The sequence below is a fragment of the Callospermophilus lateralis genome, chromosome 8 (assembly GCF_048772815.1).
Source record: "Callospermophilus lateralis isolate mCalLat2 chromosome 8, mCalLat2.hap1, whole genome shotgun sequence".
NCBI classification, from domain to species: Eukaryota; Metazoa; Chordata; class Mammalia; order Rodentia; family Sciuridae; genus Callospermophilus; species Callospermophilus lateralis.
In genome coordinates this window covers 119,759,329-119,784,412 of record NC_135312.1, presented here as the reverse complement: position 1 = coordinate 119,784,412, position 25,084 = coordinate 119,759,329, and positions in this window count along the sequence as shown.

Here is a 25,084-nt window from a genome sequence, read left to right as displayed (position 1 = left end):
AGCACAGTAGTCACATCTGGCTGCCCAGAGTGCACCCTTATGTCCAGCTCTGGCCTCAAAATGCTTTCAATGAATTGCTTAGCACAATAGTGAGGAGGCAAATGTGCTGGTGTGGGAATGGGGGTGAATTGATGCAAATCCTTTGGTGCTCCTAGAAAAGCAGCTCAAAATTCCTGACCCATTGTGGTTGGGCCAAGAGATCAGTAGACCTTCGGTTCCAAAGGCTAGCAAAGTAATTCCCAGTTTTCTTTGCAGATTTAGAAGAGCAGCTTGCCTTTCAAAACAGCTTGCTGAGTACAGAAGTCAACAGAATTAATGACAGTGTGTTTAACTAATTTCAGATAAGGACAACAGTTCTGATTATCAGATCCTCTGCTTCTAATGTCAAGAGGGAGATAAGTGAACAAATGAGAATATATTTGCAGTGACAGCTCTGAACGCCTCTTGCACTGTGTTTTTGGCTAAAAGCTAACAACCTTGGAACTCAGGGTTATTTTTTCTTATTAATATACTTACTTATTTTATAAAGCTCTCTTTGAGAATTTACCTTTATGAAAGCCTAAAACTATCCTTTCACGATGCCAAATCAATCAGACATAGTCATTGCCTTAAAAAAAAAAAATAAAACCCCAAAAACTTATAAACCAATAAGGGGACAATGCAAGATATCTCATTGAAACCTTATTGTTTTTGACACATTTCATTATTCTGTCTCTGCTTTCTCACTCAAAATGCACAACTACGCTGCTAGTTCTTCGGACAAATAAAAACTTGTAGCATGCTATGGACAGTATCTTGGGTTTCCCTAACCAAACACTACTGTTTAACATAGCCTCAAAAGTCTAAAATCTTGCAGCTGCTGAGCTACAGTTAAAACTGTGGAGCTCACACACAAAAATAATAATAGTAATAATAAAGAAGCTAGAGTGAGGCATTGCAGGGAGAAAACTCAGCACATAATCTCAAGCTGAGATTTCCCAACATAAGATAAACTTTCACACCCCTGATGTGAAGAAGATGTGGACAGCCATGCTGGAACTAACTGGGTCTCCTGCAGATTTTTTTTTTTTTTTTTTAAATCAGTTTATCAACTGGAAGACCCAAAGGCAGAAAAGGTAAAAAGTAAGGTTGATTTTATTTTTAAAAGTCTCAGGACAGCCAGGCATGGTGGGGCCTGCCTGTCATCCCAATGACTTGGGAGGCTAAGGCAGGAGGATTACAAATTCAAAGCCAGCCTCAGAAAAAATGAGGCACTAAGCAACTCAGTGAGACTCTGTCTCTAAATAAAATACAAAATACCACTGGGGATGTGGCTCAGTGATCGAGTGCCCTTGAGGTCAATAACCTGTAACAAAAAAAGCTTCCGAACAGCAAATCAATCAACAGAGTAAAGTGGTGACCTAACAGTTATATGGGAGAAAACAGTTATAAGATACATATCTGATAAAGGGTCAATATCCAGAATATGAAGACTCCTACAATTCAACAACAATGAAACCAGTAACCCAATTATAAAGTGTACAAAGGACTTGAATAGACATTTCTCCAAAGGTGTTGTATAAATAAATGGTCAATAAGAGTATGAAAAAATGCTGAATATCACAGAAACACAAATCTAAAGGAGAATGAGCTATCACTTCACATTTATCAGGATGGCTATTATCAAAGAAACCAACAAACCCTAAAGTCAAGTAACAGTGAGGATGAGGAGAAAATGGAGCCATTAAGCACTGTGGGTGAGAATGCAAACTGGGGCAGCCACAGATAACATGATTCTATACCTAGCAGACCCAAAAGGGTCTACAAAGAAACTATTAGAGCTAATAAATGAATTCAGCAAAGTGGCAGGATATAAAATATATATATATATATATATATATATATATATATATATATATATATAAAATCAATATATATATATATTTTATATATATATATATAAAATCAACACGGATAAATCAAAGGCATTCCTGTATATCAGCGACAAATCCTCTGAAATGGAAATGAGGACAACCACCCCATTCACAATATCCTCAAAAAAAATAAAATACTTGGGAATCAACCTAACAAAGAGGTGAAAGACTTATACAATGAAACTACAGAACCCTAAAGAGAGAAATAGAAGAAGATCTTAGAAGATGGAAAAATATACCCTGTTCATGGATAGGTAGAACTAACATCATCAAAATGGCGATATTACCAAAAGTTCTCTATAGGTTTAATGCAATGCCAATCAAAATCCCAACGGCATTTCTTGTAGAAATAGAGAAAGCAATCATGAAATTTATATGGAAAAATAAAAGACCCAGAATAGCAAAAACAATGCTAAGCAGGAAGTGTGAATCAGGCGGTATAGCTGTACCAGACTTCAAACTATACTACAGAGCAATAGTAACAAAAACAGCATGGTACTGGTACCAAAACAGGCGGGTGGACCAATGGTACAGAATAGAGGACACAGAAACCAATTTACAATATTACAACTATCTTATATTTGATAAAGGGGCTAAAAGCATGCAATGGAGGAAGGATAGCATTTTCAACAAATGGTGTTGGGAAAACTGGAATTCCATATGCAACAAAATGAAACTGAATCTCTTTCTCTTGCCATGCACAAAAGTTAACTCAAAATGGATCAAGGAGCTTGATATCAAATCAGAGACACGGCGTCTGATAGAAGAAAAAGTTGGCTACGATGTACATACTGTGGGGTTGGGCTCCAAATTCCTCAATAGGACACCCACAGCACAAGGTTAATAACTAGAATCAACAAATGGGACTTACTCAAACTAAAAAGTTTTTTCTCAGCAAAAGAAACAATAAGGGAGGTAAATAGGGAGCCTACATCCTGGGAACAAATCGTTACTCCTCACACTTCAGATAGAGCCCTAATATCCAGAGTATACAAAGAACTCAAAAAATTAAACAATAAGAAAAATAACCCAATCAGCAAATGGGCCAAGGACCTGAACAGACACTTCTCAGAGGAGGACATACAATCAATCAACAAGTACATGAAAAAATGCTCACCATCTCTAGCAGTCAGAGAAATGCAAATCAAAACCACCCTAAGATACCATCTCACTCCAGTAAGATTGGCAGCCATTAGGAAGTCAAACAACAAGTGCTGGCGAGGATGTGGGGAAAAGGGTACTCTTGTACATTGCTGGTGGGACTGCAAATTGGTGCGGCCAATTTGGAAAGCAGTATGGAGATTTCTTGGAAAGCTCGGAATGGAACCACCATTTGACCCAGCTATTCCCCTTCTCAGTCTATTCCCTAAAGACCTAAAAAGAGCATACTACAGGGACACTGCTACATCGATGTTCATAGCAGCACAATTCACAATAGCAAGACTGTGGAACCAACCTAGATGCCCTTCAATAGACAAATGGATAAAAAAAAGTGGCATTTATACACAATGGAGTATTACTCTGCATTAAAAAATGACAAAATCATAGAATTTGCAGGGAAATGGATGGCATTAGAGCAGATTATGCTAAGTGAAGCTAGCCAATCCCTAAAAAACAAATGCCAAATGTCTTCTTTCATATAAGGAGAGCAACTAAGAACAGAGTAGGGACAAAGAGCATGAGAAGAAGATTAACATTAAACAGGGATGAGAGGTGGGAGAGAAAGGGAGAGAGAAGGGAAATTGCATGGAAATGGAAGGAGACCCTCAGGGTTTTACAAAATTACATACAAGAGGAAGTGAGGGGAAAGGGAAAAAAAAAACAAGGGGGAGAAATGAATTACAGTAGATAGGGTAGAGAGAGAAGAGGGGAGGGGAGGGGAGGGGAGGGGGTATAGTAGAGGATAGGAAAGGCAGCAGAATACAACAGACACTAGTATGGCAATAGGTAAATCAATGGATGTGTAACAGATGTGATTCTGCAATCTGTATACGGGGTAAAAATGGGAGTTCATATCCCACTTGAATCAAAGTGTGAAATATGATATATCAAGAACTATGTAATGTTTTGAACAACCAACAATAAAAATTAATATATATATATATATATATATATATATATATATATATATATATTATTTTTTTTAGTTGTAGATGGACACGAAACCTTTAATTTATTTATTTTTATGTGGTGCTAAGGATCGAATCCAGTGCTTCACACATGCCAGGCGAGCACTCTACCACTGAGCCACAACCCCAGCCCCCCCATTCATTTTTCTTTGTTAGCTATGCCAAGAAGTGCTACTGCCAATAAGGGTGATTAGGTGACAATACAAAACAGTGGTCAATACCAAGATGTTTCTGTTTGGTACTGAGAAATGTGAACTAACACTTTTGAGGAAGATGTATCTTCTTTTATTTTTTAGGCTAAGGTTAAAAATAAATTGGTGTTTACTGAGCCCATAACAACTGAAAATAGTATGAAGAATCCTAGGAGGTGTGGTTGGGATATCCTGAGCTTCCAGGGAAACCTGCTTTGGGCAGAATGAGAAGGATGATATTATGTAAACCAAAAGATAATCTTTTATGTGTAGTATTTATTATGCTGCTTAAGATCTATAGTATGGATGTAAAACTTAGTTTCTGACAATAAGAATTGGATGAAAGGCCTGGGGTTGTGGCTCGGTAGTAGAGCACTTTCCTGGCACTTGTGAGGCCCTGGGTTCGATCCTCAGCATCACATTAAAAAATAAATAAATAAACAAAATAAAGGTATTGTGTCCATCTACAACTAAAAAGGAAATAAATAAATAAAATATAAGATCCATTAACAACTTAAAAAAAAGAATTGGATGAATTAATCAATCAATGAATGCATACAGTATGCATTTCAGTTCTGCATTATTTGGACCACAGCTGGAATATTATGCTCAGTTCAAGGGAGGTATTCTTTAAATTCAGAAATCCATAATCATGATCGGGCTAAAGAAATAATGGATTATGATGAACAGTGAAAGTTTCTCTGGTATTCATTTTGAGGATAAGAACATTGAGAAGAACATTGAGAAGAACACAGAGCTCTTTGTTTTTGTTTTGTTTTAATATTGGAAAGACTTTTCTGTGACAGTGTAGCATTTTTCTAGATGATTCCAGAGGTCAGAATAGGAATGACTAGTAGAGGTTATGTAAAAGTTATCTGAGGCTTCATATGAAAAAGATATTCAACTGCCTTGGAGGTTTCAGATGGGTGGTTGAACCAGATACATTTTAAGGTCTTTCCTGCTATGAGATTGTGTGTGTGTGTGTGTGTGTGTGTGTGTGTGTGTGTGTGTAGAATATGGCCTTCCTCTGTACCCAGATTTTTTAAATTTGTTTTTTAATAAGGAGAATATGAAGGAGACCATTCTCTACAAGTACAGCATTTGAGGGAGTGTGAACATGCTTCATATGTAGATGCACTTATGAAGGTACATGAATACATACTAGTATCACCTAATTTGTTTAAGCACTTATCCCAGGCTAATGTCACACCAACCATTTTACTGTGCATTGTCTTATGTTAAGCTCCCAACCATCCTGAGGAAAGAGGATTTATTCATGTCCTCATTATACAGATGAGACTGAGGTTCTGAAAAATTACAGATATGGAGCTGGGGTATAGCTCAATGGGTATAGCGCTCGCTTAGCACATGTGAGGCACTGGGTTCAATCCTTAGCACCACATAAACATTTTAAAAAAAGGTATTGTGTCCATCTACTATAAACAAATATTTAAAAAAAATATCACAGATATGCCCAAAGGCACACAGCTAGGAAAAAAAATGAATATTAGTGTCTCAGAAGAAAAGAGTCAAGTGACCCTAAATGTGATTGGGCAAAAATCACCTTGATGGACCTCTTGCCAGATAGGTCAGGCTGGTGGACTAGAGTGTCTGGACTTGCCTGATGGTAATCATCTTTTGTGTGTGTGTTTATAAACTTTCTCAATACTTCGCTCTTCAACCAAAGACAAACATACCTCAATGTTTTTCAGTTCAACAGTATTTATCGCCAACTGGGTTTAAAAAGAAGAGTGAGATGAATTGTTTCCTATCATTCATCCCCCTGAAATTCAAGCCTGGTCCTCTTTTGCTCACTAAGTACCACCTAGTGTTTCTCACTTGCTTGTTCTGCTCCTGTAGTTTCCCTCTGCTAAGAATACCTCTCCTGCCTGTGCACCTGGTGAACCTCTGTGCCTCTATTTCCAAGATTTCTGCTGGTGGGAACAGCCTTCTTCCCTGTTCTTGTGGCTGTCCATGTGGTCCTTGTAGAAGCTGGCAGGTGTGGCAAAGAGCATAGAAAGCCTGCTGTGAAAACCCAAGTCACAGAAGCAAGCAACCCTCCACCCCCTCCACCCCACAAGGATGTTGGTCTTCTTAGCCAAACCCGTTCCCCTGCTCAGTGGAAAAGAGGGAGAAATTCTCAGTAGGGAACAGTCCTGGTTACAAAGAGGTATTCGATACAAATAAGCACTTAGTACCACAAGGTCATCATCAATAATCAATGCAGCTACTCTGGGTGTTGGGATCTTATGTATCTCATGCCTGTCCTGGCTGAATAGTTGAAGCTGGTTAGAAGTGGAAGGTCAAGTCCATTTAGTTGTAAAGCTGGGTAAGTAAAATATGACCCTCACTAAGTCATGACATTCCTAAGAAAATATTTATGCATGTTAGTTACCACAGGTATGTGAAACATAAACACTAAATATTTGTATCATAATAAAAAAAAAACACACATACAATGTAAAGTTTACCATCACAAAGATTTCCAAGAATGTAGTTGAGTAGTGTTATTTATATTCATTTGCATTATTGTACAGTCAATCTCCAGAACATTTGCATCTTGTAAAACTGAAGCTCCATTCCTAGGAATATAAAATGCTGCATTTGCTATGAAAAACATACAATAGTTTGTCACAAAAATAGAATTACCTTTAAACAACAAAACTCCATTTTCTCTCTTCTGTCTGTTCCTGTGACTACCATTCTCCTGATTTTACCAAATTTGCTACTCTAAGTACCTTACATAGTAGAGTCACTCAGAATTTATCTTTTTGTTCCTGGCTTCTTTCACTTAGCACAATGTCCTCATTCACATGGTAGCATGTGTTAGAATTTTCTTCCTCTTCAAAGCTGAATAATATTCCATTGTATTTATACACCCCATTTTGTTTATTCATCTGTTCATGGACATTTGGGTTGCTTCCACCTCTAGGCATTGTGAATGATGCTGCTATGTACATGAGTATACCAATATCTCCTTGAGACATTGCTATAAATTACTTTGGATATATACTCAGAAGCAGAATTGCCAAATCATATGATAATTCTATTTTTATGAGAAATTGCCGTTTGTTTCCATTGCAGTTGTGTTATTTTCTGTTCCCACCGACGATGTGCAAGGGCTTCATTTTCTCCACAGCCTTACCAATATTGATATTTTCTGTTTTTATTTTTTGATAGTGGCCATCCCGATGGGTGGATATCTCATTGTAGTTCTAATTTGCATTTTCCTAACGATTAGTGATGTCGAACATTCTTTGGTTATTTATGCATCCTGTTTGGAGAAATATCTGTTCAAGTCCTTTGCACCTTTGTGGGTGCATTATTTCTGTTGCTGAGCTGTAGGAACTCTGCATAGTTTAGATAGTAACTCTTCCCAGGTGTACGACTTGCAAATATTTTCTCCCATTCCATAGGTTGCCTTTGAATTCTGTTGATACTGTCAAATATTAAATTTGAAAAAAATTATATTAGGGATTTGGATTTGAAATTTACTGAACATTATAGAAAAAAATTAATTCCTTATACAAACCAATCCATATTTGAATTTCCTAAAACCTATGAAGCATTGAATTTGGGAGAGTTAGGTGTTGGGATTTGGAAATATTCAACTTACATAAAGTACAGTACCTTTTCCCCTAGAAAGAGCATGATTTTGCTCGATTGAAAAGAAGTGGTATGTAAAAGATGTAAGATAAACAGGCAGGTTCGGATCCTGAGGCAGATGGACACCTAAAATAATGGCAGGAATGCAGAACAAACTGCATTAATACTGCCATATAAAAGTCAGGAATCTAGTCTGGAAACTAAGGCAAGAAGAGGGGACCCTAGTCAACTTACACAGAATCCTGAGGAAAGGGGCCAAGAGAGCAGCAGCAATATAAATTGCGTCAAGATGTAAATTTGTTCAAGTAAGTCGCACTTACAAATCACAATAGAGTAAACCAAGAATATTTAGAATATACTCCCATTCAGACTGTTGGGAGAACAAGACACTTTTGAATGGCTATTCTGTGGCTGTAAAAGAATTGATGGTGCCTGGCTTGGAGGCACACACCTATAATCCCAGCAGGATCACAAGCTGGAAGTCAGAAGACAGAGGCCCACTAACTCAGTGAGACCCCATCTCTAACTCAGATGTAAAAAAGGGCTGGGGATGTGGCTCAGTTGGTAAAGCATGGGTTTAATCCCTGGTACCCCACCAACCAACAAACAAACAAAACAAAAAAAGAATTGATGGTAGCAAAATATAGAAAAAAGAAACGACGAAATATCCAGGTTTTAAAATGTTAACACATAAAACAAAGCTTCATTTAAAAATCCAAAACCTAAGAGCACAGGGAATTCGACCCTTCAGCTCTCAATTGCCAGGCCTAGCTCATGCCTATTGGCACGGGTTTCTGCCCAGAATATTCTGTGCTTCCAGCTGGAGAGTAAGTCTGGAACCTCAGGTGACCCTGGCTACACAACTAGAAAATAGAAAGTTCAGAATATTCTTACCCGATTGCCACATTTGAGTCTTACCTAAGTCAATCAGCAGGTGCCAGAACAAATATGAACATCGGGTATTGATTTTGGAAAGTCATCCCAGAAAACTGACCAAGGCCAGAGGGAATTCACCACCGGTGAGTGTGGAAAGCTGCAACCTGCCAGAGGATTGCTGACTGTCTGGCCAGCGAACTGAGTCAGGGAGACCCGGGGAGAGGGAGCTTCCAAACTGGCAGAACCAGATCTGAGCATCTGGTGGACAATGAAATCAATGCCTTATGAACAAGTCGAAGCTGACTTAAATCTCTATTGGTCTGTTCACTCATAAAGAGCTGCCTTAAGAAAAAAATGGAGGACCTACTACAGGCTGTACTCTGTGTGAGACAGAAGAAAGCTTAGGCTGCCCAATTTCCCACTGTGAAGCACTTCTGGAAACACATGTGAAAATAGATCACCATACAGCTGACTGTAACTTCCTATAGGAATGAGAGTGTAATTGGGAGTTGTCTTCCCGATCCAGGGCAAAACTCAGGGACAAACTTCTAAAACTTTAAAATAATAAGAGTATTCTTATAAAATGCACTTCACATATTGATTATATAGAAGACAGACTATAAACTATCTATAAAATACACAAGAACTACTGTTCTATCATGTCAAAAGTTTTCTATATTTTACAAAATGTGCTGCTATACTATACAACACAATTACTTGCTTTTACTGAGAGTTTACTAAATACTGCCACACTAAGAGATTTACCTGCATTATTTCATTTGATTCCCTCAACAAAACTATGAGGAAGTGGAGGCTTAAAATAGTAACATCACTCATCTAAGAATAATTGTTTAATAAGTGACTAAACTATGATTTAAACCCAAGGCATTTAATCTAGAGATTTTTTTAAAAATCAATTTGTTTTAATTTGTTATGCATGACAGTAGAATGCATTCATGCACTTTGGTATACCATATGTAAATGGAGCATTTCTCACTTTTTGATTGCACATGTAGAATCACATGGGTCATGCAGTTGTTTATGTACATAAAGTAATAATGTTTGTTTCATTTTCAATCCTTCCTATTTCCATATCTGCTCCCCTCCCTTCACTCCCCTCTACCTAATCTAAAGTAAATCTATTCTTCCCTAGGGTCCCCATTGTGAATTAGCATCTGCATATCAGAGAAAACATTGGGCTTTTGGTTTTATGGGACTGGTTTATTTTGCTTAGCATGATATTGTCCAAAACTCTATTCATTTACCAGCAAATGCCATAATTTCATTCTTCTCTAAAACTGAGTAATATTCCATTGAATACACATATCCCACATTTTCTTAATCCACTCGTCTTTTGAAGGTTGGTTCCATAGTTTAGCTATTGTGATTTGAGCTGCTATGAGCTGTTTCTCTTAATGCTGTGCTATACTAAACTGAAACAAAGTAAAATTTGAGAATTTCCTAATGGGCTGGGGTTGTGGTTCAGTGGTAGAGCGCTCACCTAGCACATGCAAGGCCCTGGGTTCAATCCTCAGCACCACATAAAAATAAATAAGTGAAGAATTTCCTGTATTCATGGAATTTTAGAGTAGAAGACCCATCAGATAGCTTTTAGCTTTGTTCCTTTTTGTTCTAGATAATGATCAAGATCAAGAGTAATGAAACTATTTACAAGGTGTGTGTATGTGTATGTGTGTGTGTGTGACAAAACCAGCATTCTATTCATTTCTAAATCTATATTCTTTCCACTTCATCAGATTGACTCAAAACAGTTTCTTCTCACTTTACTCACACAATTACAAGACATTTGTATGATTTCCATTACAAAATGAACACTCAAGTTTCCTAAAGGAGACAATTATCCTGGTTGGTTCCTCAATCTGTTGACTATTACCTTAAACTGTATGATTGAAAACAACATTTATTGTCCCACAGTTTTTGTGGATAAGAATTCAGGAGTGGCTTGTCTGGATTGTCCTGGCTCAGGGTCCCTCAAACACTCGAAGTCAGGCTGTTGGTGGTGACCACAGGCATCTGAAGGGGTCAGAGGATCTACTTTTAAGATGGTGCTTCACAGGCCTGTTGGCAGGAGACCTCAGCTCCTCACCCCATAAGCCTTTCCATTGGCTGTTTGGCTGTGGTGTAACCCAGAGGAGGGTGGGAAGTGGTTCAACTTCTTGAAAGGGTAGGAGTATCAAAGAATCTGTGGCCAGATTTTGCAACAGTGCTACTTTTGGGGGGGAGGGTACCGGGAATTGAACCAAGGGAGACTTAACCTCTGAGTCACATCCCCAGTCCTTTTTTTTTTTTTTTTTTTTTTAGACAGAGTCTCACTAACTTGCTTAGTACCTTGCTAATTTGCTGAGGCTGACCTCCAACTTGCAATCCTCCTGCCTTAGCCTCCTGAGCTTCTGGGATTACAGGTGTGTGCCACCGTGCCTGGCAACAGCATCTACTTAATGGACCCTTCCTCTCCTTCCTCCTCTTTTTAAGACTTTTGTTTTGTCTGGTGTCCCTCCTTTTCTGGTGTAACTCAGAGGTAAATCTTTGTTGGTCTGAATCAGTCATGGCAATCACATTGCTCTTAAGTGACTGGTTTATCAAAAGACACATGACCTGGTCTTGGAAAGAATATATCCAGGAAGGCAGAGAAGGTGTCTTCCATCATGGGGCCTTTTCATGCCTTGATGGGACATCTGGAGCTGCTGCAGCCATCATGCAACCATGAGAGAGCGGATCTGAGATCAAAAGTCATGTGTCCCCAGGAGGGCAGAGATGACATCTGGGCGGGAACCCAGACCGTGATGGTGTTGTTAAGGCACTGCATTAACCAACCCTGGGGAATATTCTCAACCTCTGCACTTCTTATTATCTGGGATAATATTTGTTCTTTGTTGGCTGAGCCATTTTGTAGTGCCTCTTCTGTTACTTTCAATCAAAGGCTACACTACATGGTATCTTATGTAAAATTTAATTTCTTCTAAAAATGTGGAGTTAGTATTTTCCTTGGCATGGTCCCAGGCCAGAGCTGCATTGCATTTAACAGTTCAGAAGCTAGAGTGAACAACGGTATGCAAGGATAAAAAGGAAAAAATGCTGTTAAATTAATACCCATTCCTCCAGACATTTTCCAATTATTATCTATGATTTTCTAATCATGTTTGAAAACTGTAAGTTCACAGTAAAGAAGAGGAAGAAAAGGATAAAAGCTTCATCTACTTATATTCCTTTGCTTTCTCCAAAACTATCACCTAAACTACCCTCCCCTTGCCTGTCTCCTTGAACCAGCTAAGTCTTACCTCCTTTCCAAGGTTTTCAAGTCACGTCTTGTTCAAGAAATTTGAGAGCACACTGCAGTCCACTTCACTTTGATCTATAATTCCTCTGCTGTCATAGCAACACATTTGCTAACCACCTGGAGACGTCTGTCTCTCTTGGGTTATGTATTCCATACTGTTTTTCTTTTATTTCTTGCCTTCCCTAGTACATTCTGAACTCCTTTGAGGTCAGAGACTCCATATGGTGTCTACCTGCCTACGGTGGATGTTTACAATTTGGTCCTGATATACTGATTCAAAAGGTAAGTGGCAATGTGGTGATAGAAGAGAGGAAAACCTAGGAATGCATGTGATCTTGATTTGATCTATCTTAGAATTTATGGTGTAATAATGGTCTGGATGCAGTGTGAATTAAATACCTTAGGATTCCTAACAGCATCATGCTATTTCTCCGTCGTATCCACACCTGGATATGAGAAAAGGAAAGTGGGAGGGCCCAGTTGATGGACGGATGTAGATTTGCTGTGCCTTCAGACTTCGCTGATGTTCTCCAGGTTTCCACAGTATTTTTGGAGTATTTCTTAACTCTTATTCATGCCGTGCTTCGCTTGAATGTGTTTCAGTCTGGCCTCTGCAAGCAGCTGTTCTAACTACTGCCCCTCAGGGCTCAAAATAACAATAAAAACAGTTGGTGCCAATGTCATTGGTCCAGAAGTTTTTCAGGTTCCAAATGGACCTGATGAATGCCCATAGTAGACTTCTGCTGGGACAATACCCTCGGCAGGGACTTCTTCCAGCCCTAGTAGAGTGCCTGCCTTGCATGTGTGAGGCACTGGGTTCAATCCTCAGCACCACATAAAAATAAAGATATTATGGTCATCTACAATTAAAAATTTTTAAAAAGTGCCCTTTATCCCCCAGGCCTCTGCTAACTGCTGCATGGATACCTCACCTAGAGCAACATGTATTCAGTAATGTAAATTCCATGTTTGCAGTCACCTCTTTTCCAAAGGCCAAAAAGGAACATGTCTCAATAGAAATAGGCTTAGTGCATCTGGAATCCCTTTCTAAAATTATTCCCTCACCACCGAGATTTTCGACTTAAGCCCTCAGATAAACAGAATGCAGGAAGATGCTTACAATTCAATCAGGTGTCTTAGGGTTCTGGCTCTTTGTAATCAAAGAAAAAGAAAACAATAAAATCAGATTACTTAATTAAATTATAGGATCATAGTTGTTTTTTTTTTTTTTTTTCTTTTCTGGACAACTTCTAGTAATGATACATCCAAAAACTAAATCTGTTCTTTGTCCTCTCATTATCCTTCTTGTTTTTCTCACTGTGTACTTATTTTTTTTTTTCCAACTCATTAAAAAATACTTTTCCTTAAGACAGGCTTTTAAACAAATGGTGCTGGGACAACTCGTTCTCCATATGTAGAAGAATGAAACTAGACCCTTATCTCTCACCCTGCACAAAAATCAACTCAAAATGGATCAAAGACCTCAGAATTAGACCAGAAACTATGCAACTCCTAGAAGAAAATGTAGAGTCATCTCAAGCTTTTAGGTGCATGCAATAACTTTTTCAAGAGGACATGTAAGCTCAGAAAATAGTGCCAAGGGTTAATAAATGGGACAGCATCAAATTAAAAAGCTTCTGCGTAATAAAGGAAACAATTGGGAATGTGGAAAATCTACAGATGGGAGAAAATCTTCAGCAGCCACTCTTCTGATAGAGGATTAATATCTCAAATATATAAAGAGCTCAAAAAACTTTACACCAAATCCTCAAATAATCCAATTAATAAATGAGCAAATGAACTAAACAGATAGTTCTCAAAAGAAGAAATACAAATGACCAGCAAAAAATGGGAAAATGTTAATATCATTAGCAATTAGGGAAATGTAAATCAAAACTACACTGAGATTTCATCCTATACCAGTCAGAATGGCAGTCAAGAATGCAAATAACAATAAATGCTGGAGAGGATGTGGAGAAAAAGGAGCAACTTTATATTGTTGGTGAGACTGTAAATTAGTACAACTACTATGAAAATCAGTATGGAGGCTCCTCAAAGACTAGGAATGGAACCACCATATGACCCAGCTATACTAGTGAATGATATTTACCCTGAAGAATTAAAGTCATCTTTCTAGTGATATATGAGTACCCATGTTTATAGAAGCACAATTCATAATAACCAAACAATGCAACCAGCTTAGGTGTCCATCAATGGATGAATGGATAAAGAAAATGTGGTGTATAGACTCAATGGAATCTTAGTCAGCCATAAATAAAAATGAAATTATGGCATTTTAAGGGAAGATGGATGGAAGAAGAGACCATCATGTTAAGTGAAATAAATCAAACTCAGAAAGTCAAGAGTCATATGTTTCCTCTCATATGTGGAAGCTAAAGAGGAAAAAAGAAAACAGAGATGGGGGTGGATCTCCTAAAAGGAAGATCAGTAGAAGAAAGGGATGGGGGTAGGAGGCTGCGAGGGAGGGGGAAAGTGCTGGGAGTGATGTTTATCAAGTTATATGGTGACATTGCATGCACATACAGAAATGAAACAACAAATTCTATCAATGTGTACTACTCTGATAAAAAATGGGGAAGAATACTTTCTCTGATTCCTCCTTTTGTTGCTAGCATTATCAGCAGTATTACTCCCGACCCGTGACCCCACTGGAAGAGATTTCTGAACAAGTAACATGCCCCATGTTTCAGCTTTTATATGTCAGTAAGGCTCTTGGTTATGTTGGGAGTCACCCGGGCTCCAAAGACTAGCTTCTCCATCCCCCAAGAAGAGCTGAACAATGGTGAGCCCTGCTGGCTCACATGATCCTTACCCACCAATCAGACTAGCCCTGCTGGCTCACATGATCCTTCCCCACCAATCAGACTAGCCCTGCTGGCTCACATGATCCTTCCCCGCCAATCATAAAGCACCCCATGCCAACTGTCAAATCCTTCAACCATTAAACTGTCCTGTCAAACCACTGCCGGCTGAATAAATATGCAGAGCTGTTCCTCAATAAATGGGCATTTTCTCCCACGAGGAGCCTTGTTATTTCTTTCAGGTTACCTGTTAGAGGACATGGCAGGCAGAGTGTTTACATCTTTTGATGTTTCTGCAGAATGTCTTCTGTTATTTCCATTTTCAACTTCTCCCCAAATGGCTTCCGTGGTGACTGGGTGTTTGGGCCTCATTCTCTCCCACACCCAGATCTTGAGTATAATGAGATTGGTCTGTGGGGGTGGGTATCTTCTAGCTCATAGTTAGAACAGTGTGAACCTTTCTGTCCCACAGCTTTAAATGACAAACCAAATAGCCCAACTCTACGTGGGCTCTCCTTTGTGTCCATTTCTCTGTTACCTCTGCTAATGACTGCAGGGACCTGATTGTGATCTGGACTGGCCCTCTACCTTTGTTTTGAGTGGTGGGACTATAAAGTCCTATGTATAACTGATTCTAATTAAGAATTCAAAAACAACCACCATTTTTTTAAAGTAACAGTCATGCTTATTAACAATTAACAGTGATCCTCAAGTCGTAAGTGTATATCAGAACATAAATTGTTGAGAAAGTGGTACCCAGGAATCTATGTTCTCAATAAGCAGTCCCAGCTATTCACAATGAAAGAAATGTAAAAGACTGTGAAACATTGACAGACATATAGATATAGATATATAGATATAGAGATAGTATGTTCTAAAGATAGAAAAACATGCTTATTTAAATAGCTGTTCATTTCACCAGAAATTTTCATTTCTCCAATAAACTATGTACCAACATCAAACCTTGTACTGGAAACAGTGCCATCAATAATACCCAATTTCTCCCCTTAAGAACCTACAATCTACTAATTTATTTTAATTGATGATCTAATATTTAAGAGCTCAGAAGAGATCTTAAAGAGCCAGCAAACCTAGCACTGCCAAATATTAGCTGTGTGACATTGAGCAAATTATTCCAACTTCTTTGAGCCTCAGTTTCCATATTAGAAAATGGGCATAACAGTACTCCCCCAAAAGTTGTTGTGAGGATCAAATGAGATAATGCAAATCAGGCATGTAGCACTTGTATTCATCAGTGTCTGGAACATAGCAAGTGCTCAGTAGATGTTAAATAAGGATGGAGATGGATAATAAAAATGATAATCATGGTATAACAATAACAATAATTAACAAGAACCATCTCCTTTCTCTGAGGTTCCCAAAGAGGAATACTTCCTTTCCCCATTCTGGTTGTTTTGAGAATGCTTATTACAGAAAGGATGGGACATGGTAGGAAAGGAACATGCTGGAAAATAGAGTGCATTTGAGCAAGGCACTGGAATATGGGTGATAAGAATGGAAAGAGGAGATCTGAGCATTAAAGAGAGGTACCCTCTTTCAAAGAAAAAGGAAAAAAAAGGAAGATACAGTAGAGCATCTCAGGTGAGGCAATGGTATTTCCAGTGATAGGAACAGATTCTTACGTGTGCTTATCAGTTGGAGCCACGCACAAAGACAGGTGGGCAAGTGGAATAAATGCATGGTTCAGATTTTATTTTAAAAAAATCCATATTCTTCCCTTCTGCCCTCCTTATTGTGTGTTAGCATCCAAATATCAAGAACATTCCGTTTTTGTTTTTTGGGGACTAGCTTATTTTGCTTAGCATGATAGTCTCCAGATCCATCCATTTACTAGCAAATGCCATAACCTTTTTTTATGGCTAATATTCCATTGTGTATATATACCAAATTTCTTTATCCATTCATCCATTGAAGGGCACCTATGTTTGTTCCATAGCTTTGCTATTGTGAATTGAGCTTCCATAAAAATTGATGTGACTGCATCACTATAGTATGCTGATTTTAGGTCCTTTGGGTATATACCAAAGAGGGGGATAACTGGGTCAAATGATGGTTCCATTCCAAGTTTTCTGAGGAGACTCCATACTGCTTTCCAGAGTGGTTGCACCAATTTGCAGTCCCCCCAGCCATGTATGAGTGTACCTTTCCCCCCTCATCCTCACCAACATTTACTGTTACTTGTATTCTTGATAAGTGCCAGTTTGACTGGAGTGAGATGAAATCTCAGGGTATAGTTTTAATTTGCATTTCTCTAATTGCTAGAGATGTTGAATATTTTTTCATAAATTTGTTGACCATTCATATTTCTTCTTCTTGTAAGGTGCCTATTCAGTTCCTTTGCTTATTTATCGACTGGGTTATTTGTATTGCGGGGGGAGGGTGTTAAGTTTTTTAAGTTCATTGGGTTGGACAGGGGGAATGAAGGGAAGAGGGTATGGGACTAGGGAAGATAGGAGAATGAATTGGACATAACTTTCCTATGTTCATCTATGAATATATTACCAGTGAAACTCCACACCGTGTACAACCACAGAATGGAATCCTAATTAGGATAAGTTATACTCCAGGTGTGTATACTATGTCAAAATACACTCTACTGTCATGTATATCTAAGAAGAACAAATTTTAAAAAGAAAAAATAAATTGGAAAAAGAAAAAAAAACCCTAGAGAAGCCCAAAGAGAACAGAGGAGACAAAAACAAGGACCGCAGAACCATCTCCTTTCTCTGAGGTTCGCATTTGAGCTTCTGATCTATCCTCTAGCAAACAGTAGCTAGAGCCCAACTCCTTGCCAAATAAATGGAAGACCTCATACTAAAGTCCTATTTACCTCAGTTCATCATGACCAGCTTTCAACAAAACTCCATCTCTTATGTTTAAGGGGACAAATAATTGTCATTCTGCTGTTTAGTCCTAGGCATGGAAGACCAAACAAATGAAATGTGTTTATTTCATGTAAATAGGAGTAAATATACATATTTAGTCATTAGCTTATCTGCAATCGCATTACACCTGAACTGTCAAATAGACTTGGCATTTTTTCTTTTCCTCATTTCATTCATTTCTCAGCGTCGAATGCCACAAATCGACTGATCCCAGGTGCTGTTTATCCTTCACAAGTCTTCATCCATCTCTGTTCCCAGCTTCCTACTTTATTAATCCCTTTGAAATGTAACCACTTTATCTCCAGATTGAAGCAAAGTCCCTGGAGTAGACAGTCCAGCTACTTCTTAGGAGACCAGCCGTAACACACTGGGCACCAGAGGCCTGCAGGTAGTTATTACCGACACAGGAGACTGACGTGTCTCAGAATGGCACATCTGACAAGGACAAAAGCATGACTCTTGTGCCTGATGACTCTTGATAGAAATCAGTGGAAAGCATTTCATTCCTCCAAATTATAAAACTTCATCTTAAAAATGAATTCCTCACACGTTCCGTCAATGTTAAGACCGCGTCCCCTGTTTCTGGGCTGGCTAAGACTCAGTGAAAACTGTTGAAAGGAGTGCTGGAATCTGAATTGTAAAGCCACAGAGAAGATGGAGAGTGTGGCACGGGCCTCCTGCAGTGTCAGCGCAGCATGCAAACCACTTCTCTGCCGACCAACCTGTCAGTGTCCTGCCCATTCTCTGCCGGTAGATGCAATTCTGTGCTTTCCATGTGACAGTGACACTGTGAACATAGTCAGATATCATGCCTTCCAGACTGGGGGCTTGACTGGACACTGAGAAATTTGGAACATGAGCCACATTTAAGACTGAACGAATCATGACTGCATTAGAAGCCCTCTATAATAAAGAGCTTCAAGATGAGACATCGGTCACACACAGGCGTGATGTCTAGAAACCAGAGTGAAAAACCAAGAGAAGGTGGGTGTGGCCCTCACCCCCTAGGACACCATGGTGGACACCGCATGACCATACCATCTCCCAAAACGTTGTACCAAACCACACTATGGAAGGGCAGCCCAGGGCACCCCGGCCACAGGCTGTGCACCCCCGACCCAGGTAGGTCAGGCCCTGTCCCCAGGTCTCCACTGACAGGAAGGCATCCCTAATTTCACCCTGAGAAAGCTTACTGGACACCAACTTTACCAGGGGTCCTCCTGCATGGTACATATATACCTCCAAGTCCATTGGGATAAAGAGCCTGAAAACACCCTGAACTCCAGAAACCACAGCGGAGTGTGGACTGAGCGCCAGGAACCGTGTGGATTGACCTACAGCCCTGCTCTCGCTTAACAGGCTCAACAGTGTTGTGAGATTGCATTGGAATTATTCCCTAACTACAGACGTGTCAGCGGAAGCAGAGAGGGTCACTGCTTTGCTTGCCATCAACCCAGAGCCCAAGTCCAGCCCCGCACAACTGAATGCACTACCTGATGCGTGTCAGCGCGGGTCTTCGCAGAAGGTGACACTATACTTAAGCCAGCAAGGACACTGCAGGGGACAGCAAGGACACTACAGGGGAAGGAAGTGAGGCTCCAGTGAAGAGGCGGGGAGGCCACCCCGGGAGACGCGAGCCGGGATGGTCAGGGCCTGGGAAGACTGCTGCTGGTCAGGTCCAGGGCACTGTGGAAAGGTCCCTGGCAGAGTCCGCAGCCCCAGCAGGCCGGCCTGGAGTCCTTGGTGCCTGCCCTGGCCTTGGAGAGGGGCTCTGTTTGTCATTTGAGACAGGAAATGGGAGTCTTCTCAGAAGCGTGTCCACCTAGCATCATTTTCCATTAGGGTACGGAATCCCCGCCCCCACCCCCCAGGGCCGCACACAAGGCCAGACCCAGGCCCTGGGTGGGTCCAGTTCCCCAAGCGACCTGGGGTGACCCAGGATAGGAGGGCTTTGGGCATTTTACCAGCATCCCGACAGACTCTTGTGGGTTCTCTGAAAAGCCTTTGGGAAGGAATTTCTCTGAACATATTCCAGAAAGTTCCTAAAGAACAATTTCCTGTGACTTCATTAGGAAAGAAGATAAAAAGAAGTGGCTTAGGAGGAAGGAAGGAAAAAACTGCAAACAGGGAGAGGATGCCTTCATGCAAAAAGGGAAGAATAAAGGGAGGGGAGGCTTATACAGAGAAAGCAGGCACCCAGGTCCCTCTCTGACTGGATGGGAAGCATCCAGTCCTGATTGGTTGATTGTCGCTCACTGGTCAGGTCTGGGCAGCAAAAAGACTTTCTGGGGCTGTTTATCTCTGGAGTTGAAACAGGAACATGCCCTGACAAGGGTGATAAAGGGCAGTTTGTGGTTCCCCCAGGAGCACAGAATATGTAGGTGGCCTCCCCGGTCAGCGCATGGGCTACCAAGCTACCTTCTGAATTTAGGCCCAGTTAGCCATTCTGGGTGGACCCTTCTTGGGGATGACCCTTTTCTTAAAATTTACTTCCTTCTGATGGAAAGCTGTCAGCAGACAGTATCGATGATCAATTAGAGCAGTTTGTCCCTCTGTAATGAGGACTCAGGGTCAGAAACGCTCACTCTTCCCGAGGGCCTGCAGACGCCTCATGGGTGATTAAAAGCAAGGGGAAGACCCTAGCATCTCTGCATGTCTTCTTGGCTCTGCTGTGATTTTCTCCTGCAGTCACCTTGGATTCCAGGAACAGCAGGTTAGATGGGTAAGCACCTGTGACAAGTGGTGAAACGACCCCTCCCCAAACTCCCAAACTGCAACTTTCTTTTCTTGGGCGAAGCCCCACCTTCCCAAGATCATGAGATAATGAGGTGATCATTATCCTGAGATAATGATCAGCCCCACCACAGTTAGACCAAGACCGCTTGACTCCTCCGCAAACTTCTTACTCCCCCGCCCCACACACACACTTGTACCCCTTCCCCTGTTTAAACCTGAAGCTCAGTCAGTCATTCAACCCAAGTCAGGGTGGGGGACACTTGATCCCCCTCGTCTTTCTAATTCAGCCAGATTGAACAAATTCCTTCCTGCCTTTTGCCATACTTTTTCCATTTGGGGTCTGGGGCGAGACTTGATTCAATGGGACCTCGGCATCAAGGTGCCAGAGCGGTTGGTTACATGCTCAGGGACCATCCAGTTCTGTGTCAGTGTTAGGATTTGGATGAGAGGTGTCCCCCAAAAGCTCATGTGTGAGATAATGCAAGGTTGAAGGATAAATGATGGGGTTATGATAGCTGAGCCCAATCAGTGGATTAATCCCCTGATGGAATTAACTGAGTGGTGACTGAAGGCAGGTAGGGTGTGGCTGGAGGAGGTGGGTCACTGGGGGCCTGCCTTTGGGGTGTATACTTTGTATCTGGCAAGTGGAGTCTCTCTGTTTCCTGATCACGTGAGCAGCTTCCCTGCACCCCACTCTTCCACCATGATGTTTAACCTCACCTCAAGCCCCGAGGGATGGAGCTGGCTGTCTATGGACTGAGACTTCTGAAACCATGAGCCCCCAAATAAACTTCCCTCATTTACGATTGTTCTGGCCAGATCTTTTAGTCACAGCAGTGATAAAACTGACTAAAACAGCCAGGATCTTCATGACTAGGCAATGACCAACTGAGTAGATGGAACCGGTCACTAATGAGGGACACACAGATACCCCCACGATTCTGAATCAAAGCCTCTTGAGTTAAGTTGACTCCAGATTGAAGTGAGTCCAGAGTCTGGAGATATTGAGTTAATGTTATTCCGGTGGGGGAGGGGTCTCTGGAAACATCTGTTAAATACCCGCCTCCCCCCCCCCCCAACAAAAGAGCTAGAATGATCTTAAAGAGAAGCCAAACGCTTGTCTTCGTATGAGGAGGATCGTGAGAAAACTATAGGGCAGATTGCAAAAGGGAACCCATACCAGAGGGGAGCCCGCTGAAATACTCAGAGACCTGGGAGTTCAGCTGAGAGGATCCTTTGAAGGTACTCCCCTGAGAGACTTGGACAGCTTTACGATTTGGAGGTTTCTAGTTTCACCTGGCTAGAAGTATTCATCCAAGTACAACAGGAGGTACTCACAGTAGCTTAAACAACCACCCGGCACAGCAAGGAGGTGATCTCCTGCAAGGTCACCAGTCAGGCCTACAGGGGGAAAGGACCTAGAGACCTTTGCCAGGCTCTGAGGGCCCAAGTGTAAAATAGATGGTTCTGTTGATGGCATGGGAAAGGTTCTGATCATGCAATAATTCCAGGTTGTGCTGGTTTCTACTCAGGATCCCAGTGTTCTTCCCAATCTAACCCAATCACCAGGATGAAACCCTTTGGGTAAAAATCAGTGAAGGAGAAAAAGGGAGGGGATCTTCCCAACGTTCATCCCGCACCCCATCATGGAGCTTTGTCTAGGCAGGTCCTCCCTGTGCCTTTGTAAAGTCCCTTCCCCAGACACACCCGGGAATGCCCACCACTGTCCTCCTCATCAGCTGAGGTTGTATTCACGGTGATCATTTAGGCAGTCATGCGCCAAAGAGCACTCACTGCATCCACAACGATGCAATCAGAGGACTACACATTAGTCCAGACATATTCTGGAAGTCTAGGGCTTCATTTGTGGGTAAAAGTTTGGTGGGATTGTGAGACTGAAGACTGGTATCAGGGATGACTCAGGAGGTGGGATCTGAAGACAGGCAAAGCTGAAGGAATGCCGAGAGGAAGTGCATAGAAAAACTCAGCGAGTCGTACACAGGGGGTTGCTAGTATAGCAAATCTCTTGCAAAAATTTAGTAGAGGGGCTGGGAATATAGCTCACTTGGTAGAGTGCTTGCCTCACATGCACAAGGCCCTGGGTTCAATCCCCAGCACCACACACACACACACAAAAGAGTTTAGTAGAACTGGGAGCCAGTAGGTGGGTACTGTTGAGCAGGCAGACGTTGGTGCTCTGGCTAAAACTCAGTTTTATAGTTTCATCGTACTTAAGTTTGGAAAGCATTATAGATAATTCCTCAGGTGGGGTCCGGAAAAAACAAGACACATTAGATGTGAGGATGTACAGAGGAATTCAACAGGGAGGAAACCTCTCGAGTAATTTTCTTACAAGTTACAGGTATAAAAATTGGGTCACTATCTCTTGAGAAAGAATTTGCAGGAAAGAGATGACATATCTCACAATCCCATAGGTTATTACCAGTGGAAGCCAAGAACTAGGATAGTGGGTCAAAGTTGTGGTTCTGTGGGGAAGATCGGAGAACCCTAAAGGAACAAGGAGCCAAAGGAGCTGGATCATTTTGCTGACTCCGTCTGGGGTCTAGGGCTCACTGTGATCAGCTCTCCTCTGCTTCCTGTCCTGGTTGCCTGGTTCTGGTCAACTTGGTCTTATTATCAATGATGGGATGAGGAGTTCACTTGCAGGTGAGTCAAGATCCTCTTATAAATGAAAGATGTAAATTCATCAGTGTATACACCCTTTAACTTAACTGCACAGGTTAGTGAAGAGTACCTTATAAGCTTTCTTCCAGGGGACTGGGGGAAGTTTTGAGTTGTTGTACTTTCCAATAAACGTAATCTGCAGGCTTCAGGCTTGTGAGAGTGGTCTTTGTCTCCCAGGAGCAAGCCAAGGAGATGTCTTTATAGAACTGGGAACTGAACTCAAGGGCGTTCTACCACTGAGCTATATCCCTAGCCCTTTTTATTTTTTATTTTGAGACAAGGTCTTGCTAAATTGCACAGGCTGACCTTGAACTTGCAATCCTCCTGCCTGGGCCTCCGCAGTGGCTGAGATTATAGGCGTGTGTCACCACACCTGACTGTTGAAGGACTGTTAAGTTAGTATTATGTTGTAAGCTGTTAATAAGCGCCTTGCTGTAATGCAGGAGATCCCTTTAATGAGCATAAATTGGGGAAGTTCTTCATTCAGGCCTACAGGATGGGGTGTGCCATGATCTCAAAAGGAGACAGCATATTTTCCTCAAGGAATACAACAAAAATTGAAGAGAGGTAAGGGAAGGCCTTTGGGCTAGACTAAACTCCATGCAAGTTTTTTCCAGCTGGGATTTTATTATTCTGTTGCTCTGTTCCACTAGCCCAGAGGGCTGGGGATGACCAGCATGATGGAAAGGCTGATAAACAGGCCAGATTTTTACAAACACCCTGAACCATTTGCCCTGTAAAGTGAATCCTTTGGTCTCTATGAAGTACCTAGGGAACCCTCCAGATTGGTACAAGTTTTTTCTAGTAAGACCTTAGCCACTGCCATGGCTGGAACAAGTGGCCAAGCAGGCAACCCAATGTGACAACATACCAACAATGACCAACACATATTTGTACCCCTATAAGATGGGTAGTTGAACTTAGACTTCTAAAAGGTTGACCGTTTGGCAAGGGAAAATGACCCACGGAAGCATAAATTGGCTTCCTTGGGTTATACTGGAGACATATTTTACAAAATTGGCATACCTGATAAGCCATGCAGGGAGGCCTCCAATAATATTGCTTTCCTTATAGATTATGGCTATAGTTTGGATTAAAAAAAAATTATTGGTACATGCCGCAGTCTGGCTGGGCACAATTCAGGAGCCACTTGTCAAAAGAAACTAACTTTATTTTTAGAACCACACAAGCCAAACAAAACAGCTCCTCAGGAAAAATCCCTCAGAGCCCAACTGCCACCACCGGCTTCCCACAAGCCACACTCCCCAACCACCAGCCTCCACACCTCCCACAATCCTCTTCCTCTTGAGGCCGATTGGCTGGGTCGCATGGGTGGAGCCAAAAAGTCCCCCAATGAGCAGCTCCGTGGCCTGAAAGGGCAGGGAAACAGCCCAATGAGCTTCACCACAGAGGAGCCAATCAGCTAGATGTTGCTGGGGCCGCTGTGAGCCAATCATCAGCTGGCAGTCTGAAAGTTTGCCGGGGCCCCTTCAGCTCATCAGCTGGCAGTCTGAAAGTTTGCTGGGGCCCCTTTGGCTGTGGCTCTCAACAGGTACATTATTGCCGCAGTCAGGCTGCAGCAAACTAACCAGGGGGTGACGAACAACTTGTGTAGATTGATACAGCAGGAGTGGAAGCCGTTTATTGTAGGACCCGAGCAATATTTATACATTCCACACAGCTTATCTAATTAACATAAACTAGATACAGCAGTCAACCAATCAGGAATCTCCACACTTAATGGCTCATTGGTGTTATTTTAATGTCTCTGCTGTACACAGAATGGACACCCTTTCCCTCCTCATCCTTTACAGACTCTAACACATTATAATTATACATAAGAATGGAATTAATTATGCCACATTTGCACAGGCAGATAACTTAAATTGATGAATCACATTTCCCAGTAATTCCCTTTCCTT